Source organism: Canis aureus, chromosome 5, assembly GCF_053574225.1.
Source record: "Canis aureus isolate CA01 chromosome 5, VMU_Caureus_v.1.0, whole genome shotgun sequence".
In the NCBI taxonomy this organism is placed as follows: domain Eukaryota; kingdom Metazoa; phylum Chordata; class Mammalia; order Carnivora; family Canidae; genus Canis; species Canis aureus.
The window spans coordinates 58,255,255-58,267,687 of record NC_135615.1 but is presented as its reverse complement, the minus strand read 5'-3'; the positions used below and the strand labels follow the sequence as shown (position 1 = coordinate 58,267,687).

Here is a 12,433-nt window from a genome sequence, read left to right as displayed (position 1 = left end):
CTTGCGAAGTTCACAGTCCAGAGGTTATAGGCTCACTAAAAGATTGAGACTTCATCATAGGACTATAGAATGCCTCCCTTTCCCCCACACTTTTCTACCACAATACTAAAGGACTATTTATAGTAGTTCCTTTTATTCGGTACACATATCCAGCGATTAGGAAATAACTACATGGGCTCCTGGGTGGCTCAATCAGTTAAGCATCTATCTGCCTTCAATTTAGGTCATAATCTCAGGGTCCTGGGATCAAGCTCCATGTCTGGCTCCCTGTTCATCAGGGAGTTTGCTTCTCTCTCTCTCTCTCTCTCTCTCTCCCTAACCCCTACCTCATGCTCTGTCTCTCTCTCCCTTTCTCAAACTAATAAATAAAATCATTTTTTAAAAAATATAAGACAATCAAAAGGCAAAAAATACAGTTTCAAGAGAAAGAGCAAGCATTAGAACCAGTCATGGAATTAAAGCAACTATGGGAATCTAAAACAAGTATGGGAATTTAAAACAACCATTATTAAAATGCTAAAGGCTCTAATGAATAAAGGAGACAGCATGCAAGAACGGATGGCACTATAAGAGATGGAAATCTTGAGAAAGAACCAAAAAGAATTGCTAGAGGTTAGAAAACAAAACAAAACAAAAAACACTGAAAGAGAAATGAAGAGTGCCTTTGGTGGACTTATAAACAGATTGGACATGACTGAGGAAAGAATCTCTGAGCTTAAGGATATCTTTTTTTCTTTTAATTGAAGTTTGATTTGCCAACATATAGTATAACACCCAGTGCTCATCCCATCAAGTGCCCTCCTCACTGCCTGTCACCCAGTTATCCCATTCCCCCGCCTGCCTCCCCTTCCACAACCCTTTGCTCATTTCCCAGACTTAGGAGTCTCTCATAGTGTGTCTCCCTCTCTAATTTTTCCCACTCATTTCCCCTCCTTTCTGAACTTAAGGATACCTTTATAGGAATCTTCAAAACTTCAAACCAAAGAAAATAAAGACTGTAAAGAGATAAAACAGAATATTCAAGGGCTGTGGGACAAGTACAGAGGTGTAATGTTCAAGTAATGAGAATACCAGAAGGAGAAGAACGGAGAAAGAAACAAATGAAATATTTGAAATAATAATGAATCTCTCCATATTAATGTCAGACATCCAACCACAAATCCAGGAATCTCAGAGAACACCAAACAATAAATGTAAAAATAATAATAGTAATAAGAGCTATGTTTAGGAATATTATACTCAAACTACAGAATATCAAGGGTAAGGAAAAAAATATATTGAAAGAAGCTACAGGGAGAAAAATACCTTACCTACAAAGGAACCAAGATGAGAATTATATCGAATATTTACTTAGAAAACATGCAAGCAAGAAGAGAGAGTAGTGAACTATTAAAATATTGAGAGAAACCCCCCTACTACCTTAGAATTCTATACTCAGTGAAATTATCCTTTGAAAGTGAAGGAAAAATAAAGACCTTGTTAGACAAAAAAAAAAAAAGAGGGAATTTGTTGCCAGTAAGCCTGCCTTACAAGAAATCTTAAAAGATCTTTAGGAGTGGTGAAATTATATAGGTCAAAACTTGATTTAAAGAAAGGAAGAGCATCAAAGAATGAATAAGGGAATAGAAGTTTTTCTTATTCTTATTGAGCTAACAAATAAGAGTTTTTTTTAAAGTAATAACAGCAACAATGTATTTGATTATGTATACAATGTATTGTTTTATACATGTGCTTTATTATATATGCTTATATAGAAGAAAAATGAATGACAGCACTGATGTAACTGAGGAGAGGAAAGAATTAGGATTATTTTATTATTATAAGATATTTGCAGTACCTGTAAAGTGGTATGGTGTTATTTGAAAATGGACTTTGATTTTTTTTAATAATAAATTTATTTTTTATTGGTGTTCAATTTGCCAACATACAGAATAACACCCAGTGCTCATCCCGTCAAGTGCCCCCTTCAGTGCCCACCACCCAGTCACCCCCACCCCCGCCCTCCTCCCCTTCCACCACCCCTAGTTCGTTTCTCAGAGTTAGGTGTCTTCCATGTTCTGTCTCCCTTTATGATATTTCCTACCCATTTCTTCTCCCTTCCCCTCTATTCCCTTTCACTATTATTTATATTCCCCAAATGAATGAGACCGTATAATGTTTGTCCTTCTCCGATTGACTTATTTCACTCAGCATAATACCCTCCAGTTCCATCCACGTCGAAGCAAATGGTGGGTATTTGTCATTTCTAATGGCTGAGTAATATTCTGAAAATGGACTTTGATTAACTGTCAATGTATATTGCAAACTCTAAGGCAACCACTAAAAAGAGTGAAAAAAAAAAGAAGCACAAATGGTATGTAAGAAAGGTGAAAAAACTGAATGATATAAAATGCTCAGTTAAAACCACAAAAGGCAGAAAAGGAAATGGAAGACAAAAATGGGAGCAAAGAACAAGAGCAGCAAAAAAGAAAACCAACAAATATAGCAGATATTAATCCAACTGTATCAACGGTCACTTTGAATGTCAATGGTCTAAATGCACCAATTCTAAGACAAAGATTGTCAAATGGATCAAAACTTTTTTTTTTCCCAAAAAAGAGTTTTTATCTTCTAAAAGTATCCAGGTAAAAACTAATGAATTATATGGTATTATAAATAAGTGTTTCAAAAACAAGGGTTTGGACAGAAAATAACAGTTTATAAAACATTTAAGTGACAGTCTAAACAACACTACTTAGGCTATTTCAAAGGCTGTTTTCAATTTATCATAGTTGTTCAAATGGTCCCAATTCAAAAAAATTGCAGTTAAAATAAGCCAATTTAGGCCTGACAAATATTGTTTTCAACCCTAGACATGGGTTAAAGTTGTTGATTTTAACAGTAGATTGCCAAATTGATGCAATTACTTGGCCACTGTGACTACTTTGAAAAACCTACCAAATAAAGGATTTTCATTATCATCTGCTATGATATTTGGGTACCATTGCCATTAACAGGCAGTTATTTGAGAATTCTTTTAGATTATGAGGTATAAAGTTGTTCTGAATGACTTGGCCTATAATTAGAATTTATAAGCTCTGTCTTGACTTCTATTTTTGTAACACAAATGTGTTTGCAGACATACTATACCCTGATAACACCAAGTAGTTGGCTTCCTCTTTCTTCTGCTTCTTTAATTACAGAAATAGTTATAATTACAGGTGAACACTGGAAATTTAACACACAGTGATTTTATTTATCCTAGATGCATACTTAGCCCTCTATAAACAAATAGTAGTCCTAAAGGTGAATATTCCCTCTTATTTTTCTTTGTCTTCTTCTTTGTGCTTCAACTATTACTGTTTTAACTATTTCATACTGGGTTTCAGACTTTAAACGCTGTCTTTAACTTTTGACCTCACTTTCTCCTGTCCTCTGGACCAGGCATTTCTACTTGTTTTCTGTCTTTGCTCTATAATTCTGTGTAAAGGACTCTGGCTTGGATTCATTTCATTGGCTATTTTGGAATTTTTTTTCAGATTGCACACTTACAGTCCTAACTGGCTCCTTGCAATCCAAGTTGGTCTGCCTGAGCCATGACAAAGGGAAGATTCTGACCAGTGGAGTGATTACAGAACCACCTAGTTTGTACTTTCTAGAGTATTAATATTAGTTTAGAAAAAAAATGAATCTTCATTGCATTATGAATTATGAACCTGATTGTGTAGCCAATTTAAAGGAATAGGCTCAGCCAGAGGCTCTTAAAGGCTGAAGAGTTGCAAGGCAGATGATAGGAGGCCCCAAATTCCAAATGTGAAATTTCATCAGCTGAACCTTTTGAGGTAGAGAGTGCCATTGCTGCAATGATACACTGTCAGTACAAGCTGCTCCAGACCTCATTTCAGAGCAAATACATTGCACCGGAGAACCCATATCCTATTAATGTCTTTAGATAAATCTGTATTCCTGGGATTCCTAAGATCTGATAAAGGAACCGTAAAATAGGCTAATAGAGATTCATGCAGTCTGGCCTAAGAAACTCCAACTGAGATACTCACAATATAAAAGAAAAATTGCTCTGGATACTTGTTGAAAATGTTAAGGAAGACTCTATTCAAACTATTGCAATGTGAGATGTCTGGGTGGCTCAGTAGTTGAGCATCTGCCTTCGGCCCAGGGTGAGATCCTGGGGTCCCGGGATAGAATCCCACATTGGGCTCCCTGCATGGAGCCTGCTTCTCTCTCTGCCTATGTCTCTGTCTCCTCTTTCTGTGTCTTTTCATGAATAAATAAATAAAATCTTTAAAAAAAGACTATTGCAGTGTGGGTCAACTCCACTGAAACAAAAGGCAGGAGAGTTTAGAAGCTCTGGGGTGAGCTAGTGGAAGAGTCCTGAAGGATATTAATGGGGAGGGTTGTCAATGTGACCAGGCCATTTCTGTTTGCCCATGAGTGCTTATCAAGTTGGGCTTCCACTCTCTCACACAGACTTGAAGGTATGGGCACTGTTTTTCTAGATGTCTACATTTCTGGGGGAAGATTTATACCTGGAAGGCACAGAAAAAGAATTTGCATTTGCAAATTCTCTGACCATAATGCCTTGAAATTAGAACTAAATCACAACAAGATGTTTGGAAGGACTTCAAACACGTGGAGGTTAAGGACCATCCTGCTAAAAGATGAAAGGGTCGACCAGGAAATTAAGGAAGAATTCAAAAGATTCATGGAAACTAATGAGAATGAAGATACAACCGTTCAAAATCTTTGGGATGCAGCAAAAGCAGTCCTAAGGGGGAAATACATCGCAATACAAGCATCCATTCAAAAAATGGAAAGAACTCAAATACAAAAGCTAACCTTACACCTAAAGGAGCTAGAGAAAAAACAGCAGATAGATCCCACACCCAGCAGAATAAGAGAGTTAATTAAAATTCGAGCAGAACTCAACGAAATCGAGACCAGAAGAACTGTGGAACAGATCGACAGAACCAGGAGTTGGTTCTTCGAAAGAATTAATAAGATAGATAAACCATTAGCCAACCTTATTAAAAAGAAGAGAGAGAAGACTCAAATTAATAAAATCATGAATGACAAAAGGAGAGATCACTACCAACACCGAGGGTTCCCCTTTCTCCACATCCTCTGCAATATTTGTTTCCTGTCTTGTTAATTTTCACCATTCTCACTGGGGTGAAGAGGTATGTCATTGTGGTTTTGATGTGTAAATCCCAACACAGAGCAAACATATAGCATATCACCCAGAGCTCATCCCGTCAAGTGCCCCCCTCAGTGCCCATCATCCAGTCACTGCAACCCCCAAAGTACCTCCCATTCCACTACACCTTGATCCTTTCCCAGAGTTAGGAGTCTCTCATAGTCTGTCATCCTCAACTTATATTTCCACTCATTTTATCTCCTTTTTCCTTTATTCCTTTTCACTATTTTTTATATGCTCCAAAGGAATGAGAGCATAAAATGATAGCCTTTCTCCAATTGACTTATTTCCCTCAGCATAATACCGCCAGTTCCATCCACATCAAAGCAAATGGGGGGTATTTGTCATTTCTGTTCTTTTCTTTCTTTTTTAACTTAACAAATATATACAGAACATTTCTTCCTAAAACAGCAGAATGCACAGTTTTTTTGAGTGCATATCGAACATTCTCCACAATAGACCACATACCCCGTCACAAATCAGCCCTTAACAAGTACAAAAAGATTAAGATTATACCAACCACAATGATATGAATCTTAAGGTCAACCACAAGAAAAAAGATTGGAAATACCACAAATACATGGGGGTTAAAGAATATCCTCCTGCTAATAATGCATGGGTTAACCAGGAAATTAAAGTAGAAACTTAAAAATACATGGAAGGAAATGAAAATGAAAACATGAAGGTAATATTAAAAGATGTGTTAAGTGATCCTCTGATTTTCACACGTGCTCTTCTTAACCTCCATTGTGGAGCTCATCCCATTCCTCCCAGGAATTTGGAATTAATCACCCAGCCAGCATAGTAACTTCCTTGCTTGCCTATTGATTCAGAGGCATGAAGAGCTCAAAGTGGCCAGGCAGCAGTTTCAATTTCCGGATCAGTGGGATTGTTTTTGTGTCTCTCTTTGTAACTGAGACCTCTAGGCCAGCAGAATATAAAATTGTGGGAGCAGAAAGTAAACAGTTTGCAAGTAGATCATGAAGGATTATAGAGAGTGGTACCACTTCCAGTTCCAGGCCTTGATTTCTGCACCTGTGAATGTGCCCTATGGGAGAAACAGCATCATATATTAAAAGCAGATTTCAAACATATATAGCCCTCTGGAGAAGCTTGTCCTAGCCTGCAAGGAATTGTCACCCAGCTGGCACAAAAAGTGCATCTTCTTTTTTTAATTTTTTTCTAAAATTTATTTTTATTGGTGTTCAATTTGCCAACATATAGAATCACATGCAGTGCTCATCCCTTCATGTGCCCCCCTACGAGCCCATCTCCCTGTCTCCCCCCATCCCCCCGCCACCAACCTCCCTTTCTACCACCCCTAGTTCATTTCCCAGAGTTAGGAGTCTCTCATGTTCTGTCTCCCTTTCTGGTATTTCCCACTCATGTTTTCTCCTTTCCCCTTTATTCCGTGTCACTATTTTTTATATTCCCCAAATGAATGAGACCACATAATGTTTAGTTTATCCTTCTCTGATTGACTTATTTCCACTCAGCATAATATCCTCCATTTCATCCACGTCAAAGCACACTGTGGGTATTTGTCATTTCTAATGGCTGAGTAATATCCCATTGAATACATAAACCACATCTTTATCCATCTAAACCACATCTTTATCCATTCATCTTCCAATGGACACTGAGGCTCCTTCCACAGTTTGGCTATTTTAATGCTTGTTTAATGCTATAAACATCAGGGTGCAGGCATCCCGGCGTTTCATTGCATCTGTATTTTTGGGGTAAATCCCCAGCATTGCAATTGCTGGGTTGTTGGGCCGCTGTATTTTTAACTCTTTGCAGAACCTCCACAAACTTTTCCAGAGTGGCTGCACCAGTTCACATTCCCACCAAAAGTGCAACAGGGTTCCACTTTCTCCGCATCCTCTCCAACATTTGTGATATCCTGCTTTGTTAATATTCCCCATTCTCACTGGTGTGAGGTGGTATCTCCTTGTGGTTTTGATTTGTATCTCCCTGGTGGCCAGTGATACAGAGCATTTTCTCATGTGCTTGTTGGCCATGTCTATATCTTCCTCTGTGAGATTTCTGTTCATGTGTTTTGCCCAGTTCATGATTGGATTGTTTGTTTCTTTGCTGTTGAGTTTAATATGTTCTTTATAGATCTTGGAATCTAGCCCTTTATCTGATACATCATTTTCAAATATATTCTCCCATTCTCAAGTTTGTCTTTGAATTTTGTTGACTGTATCCTTTGCTGTGCAAATGCTTCTTCTCTTGATGAAGTCCCAATAGTTCATTTTTGCTTTTGTTTCTCTGGCCTTCATGGATGTATCTTGCAAGAAGGTACTGTGGCTAGGATCAAAAAGGGTTTTGCTTGTATTCTCCTCTTGGATTTTGGATGGAATCTTGTCTCCCATTAAGATCTTTCATCCAATTTGGGTTGATCTTTGTGTTTGGTGCAAGAGAGTGGTCTAGTTTCATTCTTCTGCATGTGGATGTCCAATTTTCCCGGCACCATTTATTGAAGAGACTGTCTTTTTGCCAGTGGATAGTCTTTCCTATTTGTGGAATATTAGTTGACCATCAAGTTGTGGGTCCACTTATGGATTCTCAGTTCTGTTCCATTGACCTATGTGTCTGTTTTTGTGCCAGTACCACACTGTCTTGATGACAACATCTTTGTAGTACAGGCTGAGACCTGGCATTGTGATGCCCCCAGCTATGGTTTTCTTTTTTAATATTCCCCTGGGTATTCGGCATCTTTTCTGATTCCACACAAATCTTAAAATAATTTGTTCTACCTATCTGGAGAAAGTCCATCGTATTTTGATAGGGGTTGCATTAAACGTGTAAATTGCCCTGGGTAACATTGACATTTTCACAATATTAAGTCTTCCAATCCAAGAGCATCGAGTATTTTTCCATCTCGTTGTGTCCTCCTCACTTTCTTTCAGAAGGGTTCTGTGATTTTTATGGGATAGATCCTTTACCTCTTTGGTTAGGTTTAATCCTAGGTATCATACTTTTGGGTGCAATTGAAACAGGATTGACTCCTTAATTTCTCTTCTTTCAGTCTCACTGTTAGTGTATAAAAATGCCACTGACTTCTGGTCATTGATTTTGTATCCTGCCACACTGCCAAATGGCTGTATGAGTTCTAGCAATCTTGGGGTGGAGTCTTTTGGGTTTTCTAGGTACAGTATAATGTCATCTGCCAAGAGGGAGAGTTTGACTTCTTCTTTGCCAATTTGAATGCCCTTTATTTCTTTTTGTTGCCTAATTGCTGAGGCAAGGACTTCTACTACTCTGTAGAATAGCAGTAGTGAGAGTGCTCATCCCTTTCCTGTTCCGGATCTTCGGGGAAGGGCTCCCAGTGTTTCCCCATTGAGAATGATATTTTCTGTGGGCTTTTCGTAGATGGCTTTTAAGATGCTGCGGATTGTTCCCTCTATCCCTACACTCTGAAGAGTTTTGATCAGGAATGGATGCTGTATTTTGTCAAATGCTTTCTCTGCATCTATTGAGAGGATCCGATGGTTCTCGTTTTTTCTCTTGCTGATATGATCAACCACATTGATTGCTTCATGGGTGTTGAACCAGCTTTGTGTCCGGGGATAAATCCCACTTGGTCATGGTGAATAATCTTCTTAATGTTCTGTTGGATCCTCTTGGCTAGTCTCCTGTTGAGAATTTTTGCATCCATGTTCATCGGGGTTATTGGTCTGTAATTCTCCTTTTTGGTGGGTTCTTTGTTTGGTTTTAGAAATAAAGTGACGTTGGGTTCATAGAATGAGTTTGGAACGACTCCATCTCTTTTTATCTTCTGGAACAGCTTTAGTAGAATAGGTTGATAGAATTCCCCCGGGAAGCCATCTGGCCCTGGACTTATGTGCCTTGGGATGTTTTGAGGACTGCTTCATTTTCCTCCCCGGTAAGCAGCTTGTTCAGGTTTTCTATTTCTTCCTGTTCCAGTTTTGGTAGTTTGTGGTGTTCCAGAAATGTGCCCATTTCTTCTAGATTGCCTAATTTAATGGCATACAGCTGCTCCTAATAAGTTTTTTTAATTGTTTGTATTCTTTGGTATTGGTGGTCATCTCTCTTTTCTCATTCATGATTTTATCAATTTGAGTCCTTTCCCTCTTCTTTTTAATAAGGCTGCCTAATGATTTATCTATCTTATTAATTGTTTCAAAGAACCAACTCCTGGGTTTGTTCATCTGTTCCACATTTCTTCTGATCTGCATTTCATTGAGTTTTGCCCGAATGTTTAATAACTCTCTTCCTCTGCTGTGTTTAGGATCAATTTGCTGGTTTTTTCTCCAGCTCCTTTAGGTGCAAGGTTTGCTTTTGTATTTGAGTTCTTTCCAGTTTTTGGATGGATGCTCGTATTGTGATATATTTCCCCTCAGGACTGCTTTTGCTGTTTCCCAAAGATTTCCAATGGTTGTACTGCGTTCTCATTAGTTTCCAAGAATCTTTATTCTTCTCTAATTTCCAGCTTGATCCTTTCATCTTTTAGCAGAATGGTCCTTAAGCTCCACGTGTTTGAAATCCTTCCAGAGTTGTTCTTGTGATTTAGTTCTAATTTCAAAGCATTATGGTCTGAAATGATGCAGGGGACGATCCCAATCTTTTGGTATTGGTTAAGACCTGATTTGTGGCCCAGTATGTTGTCTAATCCGGAGACAGTTCCATGTGCACTTGAGTAGAATGTGGATTCAATTGTGTTTGCAGGGAAAGTTCTGTAAATATCTGCGAAATCCATCTGGTCCAGTGTATCATTTAAAGCTCTTGTTTCTTTGGAGATGTTGCGCTTATAAAACCTGTCGATTGTGGAAAGTGCCACATTCAAGTCACCACGTATAAGTGTATTATTATCTAAGTATGTTTTAACTTTGGTGATTAAATGATTGATATACTTGGCAGCTCCCACATTCGGGACATAAAGATTGATGATTGTTAGGTCCTCTTGTTGGATAGATCCTTTAAGTATGATTGATATAGTGTCCCAATTCATCACTTACTGCAGTTTGTGAAGAAATGTAGTATATCTGATCTAAGGATGGCTACCCTGCTTTCTTTGGAGGACCATTGGAATGGTTCGTTTTTCTCCAACCTTTTATTTTCCGGCTGTAGGTTTCCTTATGTCTAAAGTGAGTCTCTTGTAGACAGCAAATAGATGGGTTTTGCTTTTTTATCCAGTCTGAAACCGCAGCTGCGCATTTAATGGGGTCATTAAGCCCATTCACGTCCAGAGTTACTATTGAAAGATCTATATTTCGTGTCATCATGATCCCCATTCAGTCCCTGTTTTTGTGCATTGTTCCCTTGGACTTCCTCTATTACAGAATCCCCCTTAGTATTTCTTGCACAGCTGACTTCGTGGTCACATATTCTTTCGGTTTCTGCCTATCTTGGAAGCTCTGAATCTCTCCTTCTATTCTGAATCAGAGCCTTGCTGGATACAGTATTCTTGGCTGCATGTTCTTCTCATGTAGGACCCTGAATATATCCTGCCAGCCCTTTCTGACCTGCCAAGTCTCTGTGGAGGGGTCTGCTCTTATGCTAATACTTCTCCCCATAAAATTTAGAGATTACTTGTCTCTTGCTGCTTTAAGGAAATTCTCTTGATCTTTCGAATTTGCAAGTTTCACTATTAAATATCCAGGTGTAGAGCGGTTTTTATTGATATTGGGGTGGGATCTATCTATTTCCTGCATCTGAATGCCTGTTTCCTTCACCAATTTACGGAAGTTTTCAGTTATGATTTGTTCAATTACATATTCTAGACATCTGTCCCTTTTGGTACCCCCGGAAACACCAGATAAACATAGATTTTTGTTTCTAAGGCTGCTATTTTTTCCCCTTAACCTATCCTCATGATCTTTTAGTCGATTTCTCTTTTTTCCTCAGTTTCCCTCCTTGCCATCAACTTGACTTCTATGTCACTCACCCGTTTAGTTGATTTTTAATTTCGGCCTGATATGATCTAAATTCTGCAGTCATGAAGTCTCTTGAATCCTTCATGCTTTTTTCGAGAGCTACCAGTAGCCTTATAATTGTGCTTCAGAATTGGCTTTCTGACATTGAACTGTAATTCAAATTTTGTAACTCTGCGGGAAAGAGAGCTGTTTCTGATTCTTTTGTGAGGTGAGTTTTTCCTTCTAGTTATTTTACTCAGTGCAAAATGGCCAAAAACAAGTTTTATTGGGAAAATAAAAAAAAGACAGAAGAGAAAGAAGAAAAGAAAAATAAAGAAGAAAAAATAATAAAAAGAAAAAAGAAAGGAAAGATAAAAGAGAATAGAATAAAAAAAGGGTGGGGGGAAGCAAATCGAAATCAAAAAACAGAAAACAAGGGGGAGTATCCTCTCATTTTCTATCCTGTAAATCCTTCTGCTTCCCCTGAAACTTTCCAGTGCTTCTTGGTCAATAATTTCTTTTTTCCCCTGTCCTTCTAGCTGGTCTTCTGTGGGAGAGGCCTGCTGTGCTGATTTTCGGGTTTTAGCACTTGGGGGAGCTGCTCAGCCCCCTCCCTGGTGAGGGAGGCTCAGTGGAAGATGTTTAACCTCTTTATCCGTTGAGGCCACTGTGAGGTTCAGTGGGGTTGTTTATCCTGTGAGGCCCCAGGAGGAACAACGACAGTAGAGGCGGCCAGCTCTGGAGTCCTGGACTAAGCTCCCGCAGTAGCTATGGAGCTTGCAGTCTGAAGAAGCCTGGATGCTCTGGGGGCACGGGCCGCTGATCTGCCCAGCTCGGGGCCACCCGGCGGCAAGAGTGTCCTTGCTGTCCTGAGCCTTCCTGGCTTCTGCCTGTCCCAGGGGAGGCACCGGATCTTGGGCTGAGTCCCCGGCGCACTGTGCTCCCAGGCCTGAGCTGTTGGAATCATGCTCCAGGCCGCCCAGCCCCCTCCATGGGGAGCCTCTGCCCGAGCGCATTCTGAGCAGTTCCCAGGGCCACGCAGCCCCCTGCACGGAGCCTCTGCCTGAGCCACTTCCGAGCTGCGCCCCGGGGCGCAGCTCCCTCCCAGCGGAGCCGCTGCCTGAGCCACCTCCAAGCTGTTGTGGGGCCCCGCCAGATGCACGCTGCAGCCCTTTCGGGAGCTCGGCCGCGGAGTGGGGCGCGCTCTCCCTGGGGCGCTGGTGCTCTGTTAGTGTCCCAGGGAGGCTGAGGCCATCCTCGCCCCTCCTGGGATCCTGCTCCAACTCCCAGGAAGATTGGTAAAACCCCTGCTTCTCCAGGATGGGGCTTTCCTGTCCTGGGACACTCGCCGTGGCCT

The 12,433-nt window shown here is 40.0% G+C and overlaps 1 long non-coding RNA gene across 1 annotated transcript; it reads right to left on the bottom strand.

The window, feature by feature from the left end:
• Nucleotides 1–5,860: 5,860 nt before the first annotated feature.
• Nucleotides 5,861–12,165, bottom strand: LOC144314270 (uncharacterized). Its single transcript, XR_013380101.1, has 2 exons — nt 11,109–12,165; nt 5,861–6,242 (listed from the first exon to the last, which is right to left on the bottom strand). It is a non-coding gene; the product is annotated as an uncharacterized LOC144314270 (long non-coding RNA).
• Nucleotides 12,166–12,433: the final 268 nt, after the last annotated feature.